The sequence below is a fragment of the Silurus aristotelis genome (assembly GCF_946808225.1).
Source record: "Silurus aristotelis genome assembly, chromosome: 1".
NCBI classification, from domain to species: domain Eukaryota; kingdom Metazoa; phylum Chordata; class Actinopteri; order Siluriformes; family Siluridae; genus Silurus; species Silurus aristotelis.
The window spans coordinates 29851835-29875574 of NC_139574.1; the positions used below are offsets into that span (position 1 = coordinate 29851835).

Here is a 23740-nt window from a genome sequence, read left to right on the forward strand (position 1 = left end):
TGATGTTTAAATTAAATGATTTATATATGATGATTTATTGCATTATATAATTTTTGTATTTCTCTTGCTGATGCATGTAATACAGTAAAATCCACCTACAGTATAGAATATCTAGCAGAGACAAAAAAAAAAAATTAAGGGTAGAACTACAGTTTTATTCCCAGGGGAAATTCCATCTGATTTCCTGTGTCGATCGGAGCAGCATAGAGTTATATGTGTAAGGTGAACGTAAAATTCAGCACGAGTATATTACCTTCAGGAGCAGCTCTGAAGCAACTGAACTATACACAAACTGACACAGTGATATGAAAGATGGAGAGATGTGTTGAAGTGTTCAGAACAACGATTCACAACCGAAAACAACTAAATGTTGAAATAACCCATAAAGAACAAACCAATATGTGTGCAATAAGATTTATTACTTTTATACCACAGCTATTATAGTTTTAGATTTTAATATGATGGTAAAAAATAATTTTTAATACAAAAATAAAAAAATGGGGGAGTGGTGGCTCCAGCGGTTAAGGCGCTGGGTTGGTGATCGGAAGGTCTGGGGTTCAAGCCCCGGTATCGCCAAGCTGCCACTCTTGGGCCCTTGAGCAAGGCCCTTAACCCTCTATGCTCTCTATGCTCCGGGGGTCCCTTACGGGGGAAATATCAAGGTCCGTGACGTCGGCGTGACGTGGGGCCGCCTTCCCGTGGGCTCACCACCTGCAGGAGGGACCGTAAGGGACGGTGCTGTGTGGATTGGGCAGCAGTCGGAGGCGGGGGTCTGCTTAGACTGCTGCCCCCGCGACCCGAATTACGGATAAGCGGGAGAAAAATGATGAAAACAAAAATAAATACTATTATGGTTATATATAATTAAAATGAAATTTTTATTGAAAAGAACATAAAAATACAAACATTGATCTTAATACAAAAAAGTCTATATTATAAAGAAAAAAAATAATTTTTTTTATACCAAAGCAAATTATTATTTTAGAGTTACAATTAATTAATAAGTAAACAATGGCAGTGGTCCATGAAATATTGTGTTTTACATTACAAAAAGCATTATTTATTAAAAAAACCTATATTTAATTATTTATAAAAATCTATAAAAAAATTATTAAACAAAAATCACTTTAAACAAAAGAAAAGCAGCTACAGTTTGTTTAAAAAAAAAAAAAAAAAAAACATCTGATGTCTTAGAAATTATATTATAAAAGACGGTAAAAGGTATCGCTCAGTCCTGAATATGAATGGAATGTTTGTATAACCCCCCCCACACACACATACACACAAACACTCTCCACACAACTTGTCACGTTACATAGAAACTGTGAGAAACTTCTTGAGATGTCACTAAATTAATAAACAAAAAAATTACACAAACAAAACCAATGGTTTATTACTCGCCAGATTACAGAATTCTTTTTGGATTGTTAACCATAAACTGTGTTCTCTTTATCTGAGGACACACACATACCCACACATGCATATACTGTATAAAGGATGCAATTACAATAAAGTCACTACTAAGCGCTGATGCATCATATTTTACTCTGCAAATAAAACCATTAATTATTCAGTCACAACCAAAAATTTTTTTAGATGTTTATTATTATTTCTGTATGATGTTTTGAACGTATGAAGACATAGTGATGAGTTCAGCAGCAGCGGGTTTCAGACTTCATTTTAAATCCTAAATGGTGCTTGAAATAAGATGAAATGACTGAGAGAGTGGCAGAACGAGCACTAACCCAGCTGTACTTCAAAGATGCTCAGTTTGATAAATAATTTGTCACATAGGACATTTGCTCTTTTTATGCCATAGTTCTTTTTGACCTTCACGCTGATGACTCAGGACAAATGATCTTTATAAAGTCATCCTTAACCACCATGATTTACATATAGTAATTATCTTTAATAACAATAACCCTTTTATGCTAATCTATTGTAACCACTTTCAAATTAGAAACAGGCAGAATCTAAGGATGTTTTGGTCATAAAGATATTTCTTACATTATTGTTCCCCTTTGAATTGCTAGATTATATCTTACAAACCAAAATGCTAGTTAGTATTGACATACAAAATAAACAAAACTGAGAAAACAGGAATAGCTATAGAAAAGATTTGTAGACACATGACCAGAAGATGCATATGGTTCCTATTCTACGGTTTGTCCCCATTTGCCTTTATCATAACCTCCACTCTACTGGGAAGATGTTCTATTTGATTTTGGAGTGTGCTTGTGGAGATTGAGGTACAAGGGTGTTAGTAAAGTCAGATTTGTGTCTCCTAGTTCAAGTTAAGGAACAATTCCATGCCACTGCATCCAAAGACACATATATATTCGGTAAAGGGCTTTCAGTTTGGTACCCATGTGTAACAAATGCAAGCCTTTATATATGCTGTTTTTCTTAAATATTTAATATTACAAAAAATAAATTGAATAGCTGTATAGAAATATCTTTCTCCCTGTAAAATGTCTCATGCTTTGTCAACATAATCACTTTTTTCTTTAAGTTTATTTTTAAAATACCTGAATTTATCCAGAAATGCCTGAAGGTTTAACATTTCAACAATAACATGTCCTGAAGAAAGACATTTGTCTAAAACTATTTAATGTTTGTAAAAGCTAACTGACTGTGAATTTGTGTTTTAAATTTAAAAATTACATTTTCTTTTACTGAGATTAGCACAGCAGCTAGTTCCACCAAAACACCTCCAATCGTTCCTTTGTGTGAAGTCTACAAACGCTCAGGATTAGCGCTAATTAAGCCCTCGAATTCCTCCACGCCTCGTTTGGCAGATCATTAAGTCATTCTTTCAGTACGAAAGCGAGACAGAGAGAGGGATCTAGTCACCTCCTGGTCTTCAGAGGTGACCTTAATTCTCTCTGAGTGCTTCATTAAAGTGAGCAGCCGTGTGAATCCCTGGGAAAAAAAAGCTTCTCTTCGTTTGTCTCGTTCTCGTCTCATGGCTCAGAGATGAAGTTTTACTTGAACCTACTTTGTGAGACGTTCAGGTTTGACGTGTTATTTTCGCTCCGGGTCTTCCGGGCCTTAATTAGCTCCGAACGCCGACACATTCATCTTAATCTGAGTCAACCACATCATTTGCCTGGAGCAGTTCATTGTGAAGCGCTAATCTCATTCACATTAGCTTCCAGCAGAGTTAGCATGAAGTTCGGATGGAGTATTTTTGCTAGAAAGAAGCAGACAAGGACATGTAAAGATGGTTCAAAACAAAGTCTGAAGTTAGTCAGCTAGTGCATGTTATGTCAACAAAATAAAACTACATGTAAATGTTTTGCAAATGAAATTGTGTTAAAAAGGTTAATTTAGCTAGCTAGGGAATATTTTCAATTGTTCTCAATGTTTCAAAGACTTTTGGTTATTTCAATCCAACACTTTGTTAATGTCTTAGCAGCTAGCAACTCTACAAACTTTCTTTTTATTAAGGGGTTAAAAATGCATTTAACTGGAAAAAAGGAATCTGTTTTACAGTTGCCATGGTAACAAGTGTAAAAGGATGCTTTTTCAGTAAACCCTGTTGCCAAAAGTTGAATGATCAGAGACTAATGGCATTAAGAAAATGTGTCATGTGAACACATTCACTACGAATTGTTCCAGGATTCTGTTTCTGAATCATTGTTTAATCTGATGTTTGATTAAACAATATTAACTGTCAATTGTGACATAGAACACAGGAGCTCCAAACTATACCTAGACTTCATTAGTTGAGGTTTAAAATGGTTTAAACAAAAAAAAAAAAAATTTTTTTTAGAGTAAACTTTTTAGAGTAAAACATTATTATACAGTAATAAAATATACACAATTTTAAAGGGCAAGGTTATGCCTGATATCATGAGAACAATTATGAGAAAGTATTTCTGTTACAGAGATATTCAAAATTCTTTTATAGTGTTCAATTAAAATTCATGTTTATTAAAACAAATATTGTGGCTTCTTTTCTTTCTGATATTATGAATATTGTGAGGTTTTGAAGATATTAAAATGTATTCTTGAAATATTTATTTTTCCATTAATATAGTGCAATAAAAAAAAAAAAAAAAATAATAATAATAATTATATATATATATATATATATATATATATATATATATATATATATATATATATATATATATATATATATATATATCAGCATGGATGGACGGACGGACGGACGGACAGACAGACAGACAGACAGACAGACAGACAGACAGAAAGAAAGAAAGAAAGAAAGAAAGAAAGAAAGAAAGAAAGAAAGAAAGAAAGAAAGAAAGAAAGAAAGAAAGAAAGAAATTGACCGAGGCAGGGAGGTGAAAGGTGAGGGCAAAAGAGCTCCAGTGTTACGGCTGCAGTAACTAGAGTAAGGTGAAGGGATTTGGATCAGGTTGCGTGACAGATGTGGAGCAGAGTGTGAGTCTCGTTTAATGGATTAGGACACAACCGACCTGCGTAATTCATCCAAATAGGCTGACCCTGGCTTCAACTATCTGTGAGGCGCAAGTCATTAAGTAATTGAGTTTCCTGAATGTTCAGCAGATGTAGTGCCTGGAGGCAGCACACACACACACACACACACACACACACACACACACACAGAGCACAAGAAAGCCTTTTCAGCTTGTTTAGGTCCTTCAGTGTGGTGCTCCAGGTGAAACACGTGTATCGTCTCTGTCTGCACTTTAAATTTATGTTCATCCCTCGAATATAACATTTCTCCAGCAGCTGTTCTCCTTCAGGTTCTACTCCTGGCACATATACGCAAAATCAAAATAAACAATAAATCTTTTAAACGTCTACGTGTAACATATAATATCAATGGATTATTATTTTTGTAATAAATAATTAGAAATGGCCTAAGACCCTCTCTATACGTTCGCCTTCATTAAATATGTCCGAAGCTATAAATATTCACAAATATGGCAATTTGTACATCTGTTTTGCCCTTTCATTTTTATTTTAATCAACATAGCTAGCTGGTTAGTTAGCTAGGGTTAGCTAATAAACTCATTCACATCAGTTAAGTGTGGAATGTCAGTATTTGCATTACCTTTGTTTGTTTTTTCTTTCTTTATTTCATTCTCTTTTCTATCTCTTCCCTTTTTAATATTTTTCTTTCTGTTTTACCTTTTCTGGTTTTTATTCAGTTTATTTCCTTTTTCTTTCTTTCAAATAATATCTATATAATTATTTACTGATTTAAGAACTGAAAAACTAGAGGAACAAATTCCGATAGACAAAACTGTTTTGTTCACCTTAGAGACACTTTGAAGAAGATTGACTCATCTGGGAATGAATAACATCCAGTTTATTATCCTGTGGTACAGATTCTAGCTCTGTGTCACAGAATCCCGAGAACTTTTAGCAATCGGATCAGTAGTCCATAGGCACTAGAATAGCTAAGTGATAGATTTGTTCTTTACTTCCCTTTTATGATTTTCTTGTCTCTCCTTTTCTGTCATCTTACATGACCTGATCCTGCAGTGTTGCAGAGCATCACAAGTCATTGCACTTAAATCAAAACACGTCTATATCCATATGTCCAGTTTAAGGTTGTGGTGGACTCTTGGGATAGGCAGGGATACATCCAGAATTAAATGTCCGTCACGCACACACACACACACACACACACACACACACACACACACACACACACACACACACACACACACACACACACACTTTGATTAAAACTACAAAATCATTCACTACTTATAACTAAATTGATGAACTGTGATAAAGGACTGTAATTCTCTAATCTACAGGGATAACTCGTCTGTTGGCATGCATGACTGTCTGTCTCTCCATCTGTTTTCTTGTCTCTCCTTCAATGTTTTGTCTCTTTTATGTTTTTCTCCATTTGTGTTTCATATCTTCTCTATGATTATACTTCTGCATGCCTGTCTCTCTGTTCTGCTCTGCTCTGCTACCTATGTGTCTGTCTGTCTGTCTCTTCTGATTCTGTCTTCCCACCTGTCCCTCTATTTGTCTGTTTCTCCAACTTAATTTCTTACCTTTTGTCTTCTGTTTCTTCATCATCATATTTGTTAGTCTCTCCTTCTCTCTTTTTCTCATTATATAGCTATGTTACTTCTTTTGTCTGTCTCTCTATACTGCTCTTCTCTTTTTCTTCCCATCTCTACTTTGTGTTGTCTGTCTGTCTCTCTTCCTGTTTGTTTCTCTGTATCTCCTGTTATTCATTTGTCTTCCTTTGTGCATTGCCTTCTGTCCGTCTGCCTCTTTTCTACTGTTCCTCCATTTAACTGTCTGTCTGATCTTTCTGTCTCTTTTTGCCATCTGTCACTCCTTCTGTTTGTCTGTCTGCCTATGCTTTTGCTGTCTCTTCATTGGACAGTCTCTCATTTGCTATCTGTCTCACCTGCCTGTCTCTCTCTACTTCTATCTTTCTTCTGTGTAACAGTTTCTGCCATCTGTTTGTCTGAGTGCTTATGTATTTGTCTGTCATTCTATCTTCCCTCATCTTTCTGGGTGTGAAAGCCCACAGCCTAAAATGACCTCTCCTTGAACTGCATTCTGCTACGCTTTTTGTGTGTGTGTGTGTGTGTGTGTGTGTGTGTGTGTGTGTGTGTGTGTGTGTGTGTGTTCATTGTTACTGAACGCTAATGAACTTCATTTGTGGTTCAGGAAAGTGAGTTTTCCAATGGCAGGCGAGTTCTTTGCTCTGAGCTTCACTAAATACAAGGCTTGTAAAAGCAATCAAACATCAAACTTGCAGATGTTTTCTAGCTTCAGGCTTTTTTCCAGTGGAAAAACGGAAACGGATCTGTGATCCACCTGGAGATGGTGGCTTGACCGTGGGAGTGTTTTTGAGTTTGCGATTCGCTCCTGGTTCTGCTGTGGAGGCAGTGGTGGTGATCCTGTATATCCTGTCATACACGATATTTATTGGCTGAACTTGTACACCTGCAGACCTCACACACATGCTTTCTCCAAATAAAAGACATTTTCATTTCCAAAAGCTATAGCTTAAATCTCTATAAAGTAGTATGTCAATTGTGGATATTTAAGAATATTTCGGATTATTATTCAGTCTTTTTTTAGTTTCTGACTCTTTTCTGACTGTGGCACAGGCACTGTATCCCATTTATCCATTTATGTGTTAAGTTTATTCTAAGCCATTGGCTGCCACACAATCCCAAACAATAACAGATTCACCCTCTTGCTTGTGTGTTGTCAAAGTGATTACTATTCTCGAACATGGCCAAAAAGTTGACCCTTTTTAACTTTATCAGTCCACAGTACTTTGCAACCTAAATGCTACTGTCTTATCTATATGTTGTTTTATGAAAATGTTTTTCTGATGACTCTTCTATGCAGATCATGTTTGTCCATGCTGCCAAGCTCCTGAACTAAACTCTTTAACCTTCCTGCAGTTTCTTGCTGTCATTCAGTGGTTTTTCTTTAGCATAGAGACAACTCTATGTAACCTTACTTGGTCTTTCTTCCACAGTTCACCTTAACTGCTTTTTTCCGAAAAAAATTTTAAACAATGAAAATTGTAAATTGAAAGCATTTTTTATCGCCATGCAACTCATCAGTTAGGTTTAATTTTCAGATCCTTAGTCAGCTGCTTAGAGTAACCCATGGATGCTGAGTGCGAGGACAAAGTTTGACGAGTCAGAGGATTTATTACTAATGACGGTTCTTGACCTGCTAAATGAGTCCTAATGAGTCAATTAAGGCCTTATTTCTGCACACACCACTATTACTTATTTAATTTGAACTTTTTTGTAGTTCATCATATATACAGTAAATTATCATTTGCAAAGTAATTTATAACATAAGCAGTTGAATTTGACTAGGGTGCCCAAAGTTTTGCATAAAATGTATTTCAAATGATTTATTTCATTCACTCCACAAGCTTTGGAGCGAAAAGAGGGTTGAGGGATGTTACATTGGAGGTTGGAAAGAAATAAAAAAAAAGGAGTTAAAATGAAAAAATTGAGTCAAAAAGTAAACCCAGAACACCCTTTAGCTCAGCACTAATTTGCCTTTATAAGCAGCATTTACTGTGTAACTGCCTAGAAACTCAAACACCAAGCAAAGACACACACACACACACACACACACACACACACACACACACACACACACACACACACACACACACACACACACACACACACACATGTACACACTACAAGGTCGTCTGGTGTGAGCAGGCCTCGTCTGAACCTCGGTCTGCTGCCAAACCTCACACCTCTGTGATTACGGCCTGTTTACATGGAAGGGACTTTCCAGGCTGGCGTTCATGCCCTGGTTTCTCTAAAAAACAAAGAAACATATTGAGATATTAAAAGCTGAGAGAGAGAGAGATATTAAAAGAGGTGATAGAGATAGTGGTATATAAGATGAGAGAGATGAAAAAAAGGGAGAAAGAGATGGTGAGAAAGAAAAAGAAACAGAGAGATACTGTGAGAGACAGATACAGAGAGACCGAGATACTGAAAGAGAATGTTGACTTTTAAAATGACCTTTATTTTCACATCGGACAACAGATACTGATAGAGAGGGAGGGAGGGGGTGTTTCCTGTTTTGTGCATCAAGCCGATACTTGATTAAGAGATAGATGTTGATATTTAACTTATGTCTGTTGATGATGTTACAGCATAATATTAAGTGATGTGGTGGTGGTGTGGTGGACTTGATTATTTTCCCATACACCGACAAGAGTATGGTAACTAGTAACCTGTAGGAACCAAAAGTTCCTACAGTTGCAGTAAACTCTTTAAATTTAGCTGTCACAATGACTTAGCTAGCTAAGAGTTTAAACATACAATATCAGTAGTTTTACCAAGGTGCTAAATAGTTTTACCCTAACTGTGAACTCTGAGCTACTTTACTCCATTTGGTTTTTGATGTTTGCTAGCTAAGATTTTACCCACCACAGTAATATGTTAGCTAGCTGGTTAAAATCTTACACCATCATGAAGTGTAAGATAACAATTGCTTTATTTAATCAACCATGACAACAATATAGCTAGCCACGGGTTTTAACAGTCATTATGAAGTTTATAAGCAATACGTTTGGCTAGATTGCTAAGAGTTTACAAGTGAAACCATTAAGTGTTTTTTAGTTTTTTTTATAATTAGTTGCAAATGATGTAGCTGCTACTAGTGTAGCATACAACTGCTTTTTAAATCTAAGGCAGAGTGCTTAGGTTTTGTTATGCATCATGCTCATAGGATACAATCAGTGACCTTTCATCTTATTGTATTTGAATATTGAAAGAGGATCTTCTTCTTCTTTCGGCTGCTCCTGTTAGGGGTCGCCATACTACTCTGTCCTCTACATCTGCCTCTTTCAAACTAACTACCTGCATGTCTTCCTACACCACATCCAAGAACCTCCTTTTTGGTCTTCCTCTTTTCCTCTTCCTGTTGGCTCCATCATCAGCATCCTAGCGATATACCCCATGTCCCTGCTCTGTACATGTCAAAACCATCTCAATCGGGCATCTCTCACTTTATCCCCAAAACTCCCTACATGCGCATCCTCGTCACTCCCAATGAAAATCTCAGCATCTTTAGCTCCGCTACCTCAGCTTGAAAGAACATTTAAGGATGAGATTATTAAATTATAAAAAGCCTAGAGGCGGGACAAGAAAGGAAGGGTGGAGTCATGTCATGTTTCATGTATGCACGGGCAAAAAGGTTATTTTGGTTGCATACTTTTCATCATTGTCTTGATATTTAGTTTATGTGTTCAGATGACACGAAGGTGCATTGTGTCCTAAGCATGTTTGTCATGCCACTGAAGATCTGCCTGGGTCAAAAAGTCACATTACTCATTTCACTTTTTTTAAACACTTTTTTTTTTAAATGTTGGCAGCAGTGCTTACCATGGTTGTGTTTTCTGCAACTTGAACAGGATGATGGAGATTTTCCTACACCGGCCTGTGACAAAAACACCTTACAGTGATTTATGTAACTAAGCACAAAGAACGACCCGTGAGTGTTTTCACAAGGTGCATGTCAGAGCTCGTTGAGAAAACAGCAGTGAGTTGGAAGAAGAGGAGGATTCATCCTGAGTCACTGAGTGAAACTGAGGTAAACAGAGAGATGAAATATGAGTCACAGTGTTGGTGTGTGTTTACACTGTTCATGCTGAGCAAGTCTACTTCCACTTGATGAGCAAGACAACTTACCAATTAACTCTTAAACTGATTAAAAAATATTTAGATAGAAAATATAAACATCTACAATCTTATGTTTAGTTTTACATTTGTTTATTATAAAGACAATATTAGGACCACAAAATCATCGACCAATGGCATGTAACAAATCCATATATGCAACTTGTGGTCTTAGGCCATCCCGTCATTAAAATTCCTAACTGTAGTCAGTAAGCTTATATCAGTAAATGTGATAACCTGACAAGATTTCTGATCCTTTTAATTAAATTTAAAATGTCTTCAGGTTTCAGGTTTTGCACCAGTAGCACTACCCAGCTAGCCAACATGGTTAAACCTGACCAGACCTCTGAAATGATTTAAAAATGTTTTTTTTTTTTTTTTTATATATATATATAAATTTCATCTTTTTTTTTAAATGCTGAAGTGAACCTGTGTTTGAAGTTAACTGACTGATCTACCTGTGTGAAGAAATAATGAAGAGAGCTAATCTTCTAATGTACATTAAGATAAGATAAAATAAGATAAGATAAGATAAGATATACCTTTATTCGTCCCACAGTGGGGAAATTTCTTAAATTGTATTTGAAATACAAATGAAAAACTTAAACCCATAAATGTTATATTTGTTTTAAGCATGACTATATTTCAGTAGAGATATAGTGTTAAATCATGGTAAAAAATAATAAAAGTTGGAATATCACATCTTGTATTAGTGTGATGGCCTAAACCATGCAAGTCTATAAACTTTCTTTCGGCTTCTCCCGTTAGGGGCCGCCACAGCGGATCGTCCGCACGTTTGATTTGGCACATGTTTTTACGCTGAATGCACTTCCTAACGCAACCCTCCCCAATTTATCCGGGCTTGGGACCTGAGAGTGGCTGGGGATGGTTCCCTGACCGGGGATCGAACCCGGGTCGCAGCGGTGAGAGCGATGCGTCTTAACCACTAGACCACCAGGGGACACTGTTCTATATTTAGCATTTAGCCACATTAGCTTGCTGTTTTTGGTGGAGATGTGGAGCTTTTCCTCATCCTGTGACGACACCTAGCAATCAGAAAGCCGAAAACAGACCTCTTTACGACGCCCTGCAACTATTAAAGATCCTGCAGGAGCATCTCTGTCTGCCTACAGAGTATCCCAGCCCAGTCCAGTCTGGGAAAAAATAATACTCAGAGCTTTACTCAGAGAAACAGAAGCTGGTTATTACATGACGGTCCAGCCTAAACCAGACACAAACGACAGGGAGTGGTGTTTGGCTCAGGAAAGCACAGCTAATGTGGCTTAGTATTGATGCTATCACAAAGGGCAGATAATGAGCTGACTTTAGGCACTTCCCACCCTCTAGCTGTTTTGGTCTTGTTTCTGTGTGATGGGGTGTCACATCAGATGAGCTCGTTTACCTGTGAACTTCCTTTAGAGTGGTTCATATGAAGGTAAGTGTATTAGACACATACCAAAAAAATGAATCACATCTGCATAGACCTAGACACAGCTACAAACACCGCAAACAACCAATAAATCACATGTAATGTGAGTATGTGTGTGTGTGTGTGTGTGTGTGTGTGTGTGTGTGTGTGTGTGTGTGTGTGTGTGTGTGTGTGTATGTATATATATATATATATATATATATATATATATATATATATATATATATATATATATATATATATAAATGAAAATGTTTTTCACTTAAATATCACTTACAGAAAACAAATATTTTTTTATAATATTTTATTATAATATGTTTTATGTAATTTAACTTATTTTTAACACTAAATCAGACTTAATACATGATGTAACAACAGTTACAGGTAAAAAGTTTCCTAGAGACTAAATTCTTGGGAAACTTGTAGAGCAACAAGAAGATTGTCTGAAAAGTGTCTGCACAAGATTTAACAGGTTTGGGTTTGTTTTCTTCACTGTGTTTTTCTTGCCTCATAAATCAGGAGGCTATGAAATAAACCCAGATCCACATGTTATAAACAGGAACAGCAGTACAAATCCGAGGTCAGTATTAGAAGCCCTCCAGTTAACTTTTATTGTGGGAGGGTTTTGGGAAGAAAACTTTTAAATCTTTTAAGCCACAAGAGGAGCCCTGAGGCTTTTACTAACAAGCGTGATCCGGAGGAGACAGAGTGTAGCTAAGCGTCTGTTTTCTGTCTTGCTGTAAAAAGCTCTACATGAGAAGTTCGTAGTGAGGTCACAGGGAAAGACCTTTTTGGTACTGTATGGGTTAAAAGCCTCGGCGCAAAACCAGTTTCTTCTAAACCTGTGCCTGAACATGTCCTGTGAGACTGGTGGGGTAAGAATGATTCTGCCTCAGAGGAAGGCGCCAATCCTCACCCCTTTAACCATTCACCTTTTGATCTGTCCCGCTAGACCGTAAATGAGCCATGAATCCTGTCGGTCTGATACCGAGCCGCAGAACGCTATGCGCCGGGAACACTGAGATAAAGACCGTATTCAGTTAAATGGCACCAATGATTAATAAACAACATATCTTTACTGTATTACATAACTAAATACATCCCTTCCCCCTGTGCATTCTTGTTTACTGTCAGGGCAATCTCATATCAGTTCTCTTAGTTTCTTTGCCCCGTGCCATAATATGTAAGAAAATTGAACTTTAAAAACTTTGTAAATATATATATATGTATATATATATATATATATATATATATATATATATATATATATATATAAATATATATATATATATATATATATATATACAGTGAGGAAAATAAGTATTTGAACACCCTGCTATTTTGCAAGTTCTCCCACTTAGAAATCATGGAGGGGTCTGAAATTGTCATCGTAGGTGCATGTTCACTGTGAGAGACATAATCTAAAAAAAAAAATCCAGAAATCACAATGTCTCTCACAGTGGACATGCACCTACGATGACAATTTCAGACCCCTCCATGATTTTTAAGTGGGAGAACTTGCAAAATAGCATGGTGTTCAAATACTTATTTTCCTCACTGTATATATATATATATATATATATATATATATATATATATATATATATATATATATATATATATATATATATACAGTATATAATGTAGGACACAATCATCTTCTTCATTCAGCTTCTCCCATTAGAGGGTGCCACAGCGGATCATCTGTCTCCATACCCCTCTGTCCTCTACATCTGCCTCTTTGAATCCAACTACCTGCATGTCTTCCCTCACCACATCCATAAATCGCCTCTTTGGTCTTCCTCTTTTACTCCTTCCTGGTGGCTCCATCCTCAGCATTCTCCTACCGATATACCCCATCTCAATCTCGCCTTACTCACCTTGTTTCCAAAACGTCCTACATGCGCTGTCCCTCTAATAAACTAATTTTTAATCCTGTCCATCCTTGTCACTCCCAACGAAAACCTCAACATCTTTAGCTTTGCTTCCTCCAGCTCCACCTCCTGTCTTTTACTCAATGCCACCGTCTCTAAACCATACAACATAGCAGGTATTTCTACAGTCCTATAAACTTTCTCTTTCACACTTACAGACACTCTTCTATCACAAATCACTCCTGCCACTCTTCTATTGACTCTTTTCTTCACTTCTCTAACACACTCTCCAGTACTTTGCACTGTTGACCCCAGGTACCTGAACTCCTCCACCTTCTTTACCTCTTTTCTCTGCAATCGCACCACTACACTGCCCTCCCTCTCATTTACACACATGTACTCTGTCTTACTCCTACTGACTTTCACTCTCTTTCTCTCCAGCACGTACCTCCACCTCTCTAGGTTTTTCTCAACCTGCTCCCTACTCTCACCACAAATAACAATATCATCTGCAAATATCATAGTCCAGGGAGATTCCTGTCTGACCTCGTCTGTCAACCTATCCATCATCACTGCAAACAGGAAAGGGCTCAGAGCCGATCCTTGATGCAGTCCAACCTCCACCTTGAACCAGTCTGTCGTTCCTACTGCGCACTTTACTGCTGTCACACTGTCCTCATACATGTCTTGCACCACCCTCGCATACTTCTCTGACACACCTGACAGTATCTCATATCTCATACAGTACCACAACTCCTCTCTCGGCACTCTGTCATACGCTTTCTCTAAATCCACAAACACACAATGCAATTCCATCTGACCTTCTCTATACTTCTCCATCAACATTATCAAAGCAAATAATGCATCTGTGGTTCTCTTCTTTGGCATAAAACCATACTGTTGCTCACAGATGGTCACCTCTTCTTAGATGGTCGCCTGGCTTCCACTACTCTTTTCCATAATTTCATGGTGTGACTGATCAACTTTATTCCCCTGTAGTTACTGCAGGTCTGCACATCTCCCTTGTTCTTAACGATCAGTACCAGCACAGTCCTTCTCCATTAATGCACATTATATGATCCAGTATAGGCCTTATAATGTACAATAGGTTATATATTGTATTATAGACCTTATAGTGTTCAATATAGATTTTTATTTATATATATATATTTATCAAATATCTTTAAATACAGCATATGAGAAAAGCAATAATAAAAACATTACAGTGGTACAAAGTGAGCCATAAGCATCTGTATAAGATACAGAACAGATGACTGCATTTCCTTTATGTCCTATTAAACTGTCAGATTTGTTTATAAATTAAAAGCGAGCTGTCACTGCCCCCTCTCTGCTGCTCCTTAGCACTAAAATCAACTTGTTGATCACTTCAGTTTCACATTCAGGAGCCCGCATTTCAGAAAATCAGTGGACCCCTTTCTGATTTGACCTGAAGTTTGAATATGTAGATGTCTGAGGGATAATTTGTAAAGTACCTTTTGGTCTCACCATCTACAAACCAATTTGAAATCTATATCTTTATATGCAGCACAAAATGCAGCAATCAAATACACTCTGGATTTCTTCTGTGAGTTTACAAGAGTAAAAATCTTACAGTAAGAAATGTCCAGTTATACAGTATAATGGGTCTATAATTCAGTACAAGTGCTATATCTGTGGCTATTAGGAACCACAAATTTAATAACCCTACAAACCTTTATAGCCTTAATATTGTCTAGTGGATACTATTAGGCCTGTTATGATCCATAGAGTACACTATAAATCGGGCTATAATACACAATGAAGCCTGTTTAATCCCTATAATACAATATGAAGCCTGGTAAAAATCTCAATAATACACTATGGAGCCTGTTATAATCCTTATAATACACTATAAAGTACTCTACTTCTCTATTTCTCGTTTCAAAATCTCTTACTACTCTATTAAGAATGCAATATTACTTGTATTCCCAGGAGTACCTCAAGCTATATAGTTTTCTATAAATCATGTTAAAATCTCTATTATACACTTGGAAGCCTGTTATAATCCATATAGCACACTCTATAGCTAGTTATAATCTCTGTAATACACTTTGAAGCCTGTTATAATACACTATAAAGTCTGTAGTACAACTTTTATTACAGAGAGTACCTTAGGCTACATAGTGTTCTATAAATAATAATATAATCCTTATAGTACAGTACAATGCTTTAAATCATCCTTGTAGAACACTTTAAAGTTTGTATATATAGAGACAACTTTGTATAATCCCTATTGTACACTAAAAATCTGCAATATTCCATGTAGTATGTTATTAAGCCTTTAATGATCCCTATTGTACACTGGAAATATTGTGCAAAATTTTTCCAGTGGTAAACTATAAAGCCTGTGATAATCCGTATAGTACACTATGTATCTTGTAATAATTGTGTATTAAAGGCTATAGGATGGTATAACCTCTTTAGTACACAAAAAAAAAGCAAATAACAATAATTTTAATATGTGTAATACAAACTTTTATTAAAGCCCATGTGTTGTATCATTACTGAAAAGATTTTAGATTTTATTTTCATGAAAATAGTTAATGCTTATGAAGGTCACCTGGTATAGATGACGTGCTAAAGTAAACGTTTTACAACCTTCAGGTCAAGCGCATTTGCTGAAATTTTTTTTTCTGAACTCGATATCAGAGACCTTTTCTCATTTGCTTGGGTTTATTTGAGGTGTATGACCTCATTGTGGAATTCTCCCACGTTCTGCTTGTTTGAGTGTGTGTATGCACACACTAGCCTACTAGCATGACTCAGAGTAAGGACACACTGGAAGGAATCTTTCATTCCTCAGCAGACTTTATTTAGTCGTATTGTACAGCTCAGTGTAAGTTATTGTTTTGAAAAAACTGATTGTTTTCCACCTAGCGCAAATTTCACCACTAATTTCTCCCAGATTAACATTTGTTTGTTCTTTTTCCTTGTTTTTGCATAACAAACAATTGGATTGCCACTGATACATGTAACACAGGAAAACTTCAAAACCCTTTGCACTTGCAATCCATTAGTTTGAAAGCTCGACACATGAGGTGTACGCAATGAATAATAAATGCTACATTGGCTGTGTGTCTTTGGGCTAGACAGAGGCTCATGAATTATGGATTGTTATTCCTGGCTAAAGCGTTCAAACAGCAAAGTGGCCGTTGTGGTGCTTCCATTTTCTTCCCCCCATGTTTGATCTCTCCTCTTTTTACTTGAACACTTTTCTGCTGTGTGCTAATCGTTAGCTCGCAAAAAGATTGACAGGCTCGGTTTTATTAGCTCAGAGACTAGACTGAAGGAACGGCAGAAGAGGAAGAAGAGCGCACGGTGTCATCTCTTTCCTCAAAGAGGACGAAATAAGAGCAAGAAAAATCTAACAAGTCTAAAGCCACAGGTTGCAGGAGAGAGATAGGGAGGGTGATACTCCAGTTAGCATTAGCATTAAAGAAATGTCAGCATTTCTGTCATCCATTTAATTTTACCCGACTGATCCCCACACTCAAAACTAAAAAGCAGTTTTGGGAAAACTGCTGTAGAATGCTGGGGAAAGATTGTTTTTCAGAATTATGTGTATCAGTCTCTACAGATTCAATCATGTGCAAAGGTTTGTTTGGGTAAATTAAGTATGAACATCTAAACCAATTTAAACTGAAGAGTACACTGTTGAGTAAAAGATATCCATTTCTTATGAAAAATAACAGAACTAGTGTACGTAAGATTATTATTTTTTTTATATATATATTTGGGATTTGATTTGTCCATAAGCTTTTTACACTAGTGTCTTTAACTTGCCTCCAAGTGCATTTTTGAATATCTGACTAATGCTTGCATCAGAAAGGAAAAAAACCCACCAATAATAAAAAAACAAACTATGGCTATGTTTTTATAATGCTAACTGGAGAATAACTCTTCATTACTCTCTGCTCTCCCCTTCAGCCACTGCTTGCAACCTTGGGGTAACTATGGACAATCAACTGTCCTTCTCCACACATGCTGCTAAAGTTCATTCTCTACAACATCCGAAGGATTCAAGCATTTCTGTCCACACAGGCTGCTCAGGTGCTTGTTCAGTCTCTTGTTATTTTGAGACTGGACTACTGCAACTCACTGCTGGCAGGTCTTTCTCTGAACACTATTTGTCTACTGCAAATGATCCAAAACACAGCTGCACGACTTGTGTTCAACCTGCCCAAGTTCTCCCACACCACCTCACTGCTGCATTCCCTCCACTGGCTTTCGGTAGCTACACGCATCAGATTAAAAACACTGATGCTTGCATAGAAGACCAAAAATGAAGCAGCACCCTCTTACCTTTGGAGATATTATCACACCTCTCAGTGCACCATGCTGCCTGAGATCCTATAGCACTGCTCGACCGGTACTACCTTCTCTCAGGGTAAGAAGTAAGTATACTTCAAGGCTCTTCTCTGTTCTGGCACCGAGGTGGTGAAATTAACTTTCCCTAGAAGTCTGTACAGCGATGTCACTGGCTATTTTTTAGCTACGGGTGAAGACCCACCTCTTCCTGAAGCACTTAAACTAACACTTTTATTTATTTTAAGTTTGTAATCAAGTGTACCAGTGTAGATCTATTCATTGATAGGGACTCAAAGCACTTTTGTATGTCGCTCTGGACAAGGGTGTCTGTTAAATGCCACAAATGTAAAATGTAAATGTTTTAAGCATTTTATGATTTTTTATAGGACCTGGTAGCCTGGTATTGGACCTGGTAGCCCTTCTTGAACACCCTTCCTTCTATCTCAGGCAGGGGGTACAATAATACACTGCCCAGAGCTGTGGAACACCACTTAGATCCAGTTAACTGCCCAGACAGTTAAGTCCTGGAATTTGTCCAAGAACAGTTCATCCCTCTGTCCTTCTTCTGTGGACAGAGCTGTCAAGTAAAGTCAAGTTAAGTTTATTTCTATAGCGCTTTTCACAACAGACATTGTCCCACAGCAGCTTTACAGAATTTTAAGAGTAAAGGTGAATGGTGTGCATTTATCCCTGATGAGCAAGCCATGACGACTGTGGCAAGGAAAAACCCCCTTAGATGTTATGAGGTAGAAACTTTGAGAGGAACCAGACTTAAAAGGGGAACCCATCCTCATTTGCATGACATCAAGAGTGTGATTATAAATCTTTGAACAATACAGAACACTGGAGAGTGAGAAATAACATGAATACTGGAATGTAAGATTATCAGTAATGTTCTTTCTACAGTCTTTTACAGTTATTTGTGGTTATAAAACTCATAAAATAGCTCAACATTTGCGATAATCATAGATCCAACACCAGCTTGTCCAGGCCAGATCCTTTAAACACTTAAGGAGGTCCAGTGTCCAAACTCCACTTGAAGTGGGATCCAATTGGCACTGGTACATCTGTAGATGGTTCAGGATGTTTGCTGGGTCGGCATCTACTTCTTTAAAGGTCCACAATCTTCATAAGGTGGGACATGACTGGGGCTGGAGCAACCTCAGGATGCCTCAGGATGGGTAGAGAAAGAGAAGCAGTAGAGAGGAATTAGCATAACTGCTGTTCCTGATATTAACAGCACAAGTTGATAATGTGCATTTGATCAGATGTACTGGAGCTCAAGGTTATGATGTGATGTGTGTTATGTGTACGCTTTGCTAAAAAGATACGTTTTTAATCTGCACTTAAACTGGGAGATTTTGTCTGAGCCACGAACACTGTCAGATGACTATTCCAAAGTTTAGCATATAAATGTGAGAATGCTCTACCACCTTTAGTGCACTTTGCTATTCTAGGAACTACTAGAAGTTCCGAGTTTTGAGATCTCAGGAAGCGTGATGGATTGTAGCATGTTAGAATACTGGATAGATAATTGGGAGCTACACCATTTAGTGTTTTGTAAGTAAGTAGCAGTAGTTGGTAGTCGATTCGAAACTTAACAGGTAGCCAGTGTAGGGATGATAAGATTGGGGTTATATGATCATATTTTCTCGACCTTGTGAGAACTCTGGCTGCTGCATTCTGGACTAACTGTAGCTTGTTTATCAAAGATGCAGGACATCCACCTAGTAATACATTACAATGGTCCAGTCTGGAAGTCATAAATGCATGGACAAGCTTCTCTGCATCAGATATAGACAACATGTTTCTTAGATTAGCAATATTTCTAAGGTCGAAGAAGGCCGTTTTTGTAACATGGTGATATAAGTTTTAAAAGACAAGTTGGTGTTTAAAATAACTCCCAGGTCTTTTACTGTTGAACTAGTAGTTACAGAACATCCGTCAAAATGCAGGTTGAAATGCTGGAGCTTCTGTGTACTGGTTTTTAGGCCGATGAGCAAAATCTCCGTCTTATCAGAATTTAATAATAAAAAGTTATAAGTCATCCAGTCTTATAATTCTTTAACACGCTCAGTTATCCAAGCCAATTGAGCTGTATCGTCTGGTTTAATTGAGATATATAGCTGGGTATCATCAGCGTAACAGTGGAAGCTAATCCCATGCCTTCTAATAATATTACCTATGGGTAGCATGTATATAGTGAAAAGCAGGGGTCCTAGAACTGAACCTGGTGGTACGCCATAATTTACTTGCATTAACCATGATAGCTCTCCATTTAAGTCTACAAAATGGTAACGATCAGACAGGTAGGATTTAAACCAGCTTAATGCATGTCTGGTAATTTTGTAAGTGATCTAGGAGAAGATCATGATCTATAGTGTCGAATGCAGCACTAAGATCTAGTCAAACAAACAGAGAGATGTAGCCTTGGTCTGAAGCTAAAAACAGGTCATTAGTGATTTTAACCAGAGCAGTTTTTGTGCTATGATGAGGCCTATAACCTGACTGAAACTCTTCATAGATATTGTTCTCTTGTAAGTAGGAACATAACTGGGCAGGGACAATCTTTTCTAAAATCTTAGACATAAATGGGAGATTTGAAATAGGTCTGTAATTTGATAATGTTTGGATCCAAATTAGGTTTCTTAATGAGGGGCTTAATAACCGCTAACTTGAAAGGTTTAGGGACGTAACCTGAAGACAGTGAGGAGTTAATAATATTCAGAAGAGGCTCACCAGCTATATGTAACACTTTTTTCAATATTTTACCGTAATTTCAGCACTATGAAGCGCACCCATATATAAGCCGCACCCACTGAATTTGACAAAGATTTTTATTTTTAACATAAATAAGCCGCACTGAAACTAATGAACTTTACACAGGCTTTAACGAAAGACAGTGTCTATTACACGGTGTATGGTTGAAATATGTTGTGGCTCCTTTAAGAGCAGAGCGGCATTTTGGGAATAGCCTGTCGCCGCATTTTTCCGGTATTACTGCATGTGTGCAAGACCGAGGAATATGTCCTTATTATTTTCTGATGCTCATTTCTAAGTTTCTTTGACTAACCCGTAATGCTGTAAAAGCACGAGTTTTGGAAACCTGTCTGTGCTTATATGATTTCTGTTGCAACTGGAGTTAGCAAGCTATCCCATGACCCAGACTCAATGCGTTACAACGGCTTGTATCTAAACAGTAGCCTACCAAGTAAGTCATTGTTCACTGTCTTCCTCCTTCCTTTCACAACTATTTCTCTTGAGAGTTTATCTTTTGGCATCGTCGTGCGTTTAAAAAAAAATTCTTTTTTCCCGATGCCGTGCAGCTCAGAACACAGGTAAGCTGTGTTTTTTCGTTTCCGTTCGGAAATTTCATTGGTCTAATGTTATGTCGCTCAGTTTTTTGGCTTGAAGTTTGTGAAACCAGGAAAAACACAGGGAAAATTTATAAAGTAGCCGCTTCATTGTTTAAAACGTGGGAAAAAAGTAGCGGCTTATAGTCCGAAAAATACGGTAGTTGGAATGGGATCTTGGGTCAGGAGATGCTGTCAGAGGTTGGCCCTCCACAATTGTTTTTCTAATACTATATATTTTTTTAGTGAAGAAATTTATAAAGTCCTCACTACTAAACTGTGATGGATTAAATTTTTCAGATACCTGATTTGTTGTTAATTTAACTACTGTACTGAAAAGGAACCTGGGATTGTTTTGGTTGTTTCCTATGAGTTTGCTCAGGTGCTCAGCTCTGGCAGCTTTTAGCCCCTGTCTGTAGCTGAGCATACTGTCTTTATATGCAATTGTAAATACCTCCAATTTAGTTTTCCTCCATTTTCTTTCCAGCTGTGCCCGTCCACACTAGACCGGGATTGGTCAATCAGGCTAAATTGGGCTCTCATTCCCAAAGGGTTTTTGATGCAGCTCCAGGTTACGTATATGTAACCATGGTTCGCCGAGGGAACATGCCACATCGCCTGCATCCCTGCAGCGCTTCCTTCCCTTTTCAGAAGCTAGCGCTGGTTTCACTTCATGTGATTTTATGCTTCCTGGTCATGACGTCAATCACCGGTGACGATGTACTTTTTATTGATTCAGAGCGTGAACAACGCTTTTTGATGCAGCGTTTCGTTCCCTTGGGGAACCATGGTTACATGCGTAACCTGGAGACTGTCTCGGAGATCTCTCAGCACAATACAAATGCTGAGAAGAAAACAATTCCATGTTCCAAAAAAAGGGGGTGGGATCCTCACTCTTAAAATGTAGGTCAACATAATGCCTAATAATATAAATTTGTTAACATGCGTGTAGCTAACATGGTAAAAAAAGCTATTTGGAATCAGAAGTAAGACATCGCTGCGATTGTGGTTGAGCGTCAAACAAAAAGAGCGGTTTGAAAGAAATTAGGCTTGGAGGAGTAGAGGGGTGAAGAGAGAGAGAGAGAGAGAGAGAGAGAGAGAGAGTGGACCCCTTATCCCAATTCCAAATTGAAATCAGTCTTCCCCCAAAATAAACCCTCATTAGTATTCAGCTCACAGATGCGACAAGAATACACGAGAAGGAGGGGGATATGTGTGTAGATGTGAGTGTGTGCTGGGGGGGGATCCCCAAAAACACTACATGGGGGTTAGGAAAGAACTGTTTTATTGGCATTGATTGTTTTTATTTATATTGTTAATGGTTCTACAATGTTTTTAAATACATTAGTAAAAAAAATCTTTAAAGTTTAGTGCCAACCTGGCCATTTTAGAAGACCGTAAATTACCAAAAAGAAATTGAAAACTAGAACCTAATCTTATTCTGATCTTTTTTTTGCAAGGGTTATGGATTTTCATTCCTGAAATAATTTATTATGTATCTGCCTATGTCAATATCAGCGAAGGAGGTGTGGACTTTGTGTCTGTCTTATTAAAAGATGTCATATGTCAGTGTGATTGAAGGAGGTGTGGTCTCTGTGTCCGTCTAATCAAAAGGTGTGGCATATGTCTGTCATTTAAGGAGGTGTAATCTTTGTCAGTGTCATTAAAGGAATGTAATCTCTGTCAGTGTCATTAAAGGAGGTGTGGTCTCTGTCAGTGTTATTAAAGGAGGTGTAATCTCTATCAGTGTCATTGAAAGAGGTGTAATCTCTGTCAATTTCATTGAAGAGGGTGTAATTTCTGTCAGTTTCATTGAAAGGGGTGTGGCCTCTGTCAGTAGAGGGTGGCCTCTGACAGTCTCCCTGAAGTTGGAGTGGCCTCTATCAGTCTCTGTGGAAAAGGTGTTGCCTCCTTATTACTTTACTACTGTGTAAAATCGTTTGTTTTGGCTTTGACATTTTATCTCTATTATAAAATGCTGACTCTGGAGACTCCCCTTAATTTGATTTACAAAAATTGTCAAATAAATAAAGGTCTTCTTACAGAAAACTTATAGATGGTTTGTATTTGCTGAATAGTGAGAATCCATATGAATAAGCTGTTAATATGGAAATTATCACATTTTAGAGTAAGGAAGTTCATTTCGTATAAGCATTATTATTTGAAAAAACAATAGAAAAAAATAAAGGCACTTATTGATGCTTTCTGTAACACTGAAAAAAGGTATGGGGCATGTATTCATTAGAGGGAAAAAACATATATATATATATATATATATATATATATATATATATATATATATATATATATATATATATATATATACAGTGAGGAAAATAAGTATTTGAACACCCTGCTATTTTGCAAGTTCTCCCACTTAGAAATCATGGAGGGGTCTGAAATTGTCATCGTAGGTGCATAGGTGCATGTCCACTGTGAGAGACATAATCTAAAAATAAAATCCAGTAATCACAAAATATGATTTTTAAACTATTTATTTGTATGATACAGCTGCAAATAAGTATTTGAACACCTGTCTATCAGCTAGAATTCTGACCCTCAAAGACCTGTTAGTCTGCC

At 37.3% G+C, this 23740-nt stretch overlaps 1 long non-coding RNA gene across 2 annotated transcripts in view; it reads left to right on the forward strand.

Moving 5' to 3' along the window:
• The window catches only part of LOC310721144, an 82298-nt gene that overhangs the window by 25992 nt on the left and 32566 nt on the right, over positions 1–23740 (forward strand). For both annotated transcript variants that reach the window (XR_014531947.1, XR_014531948.1), the window contains one exon: positions 9893–10071. This is a non-coding gene — a long non-coding RNA (uncharacterized lncRNA). The remainder of the gene's footprint in view (positions 1–9892; positions 10072–23740) is intronic.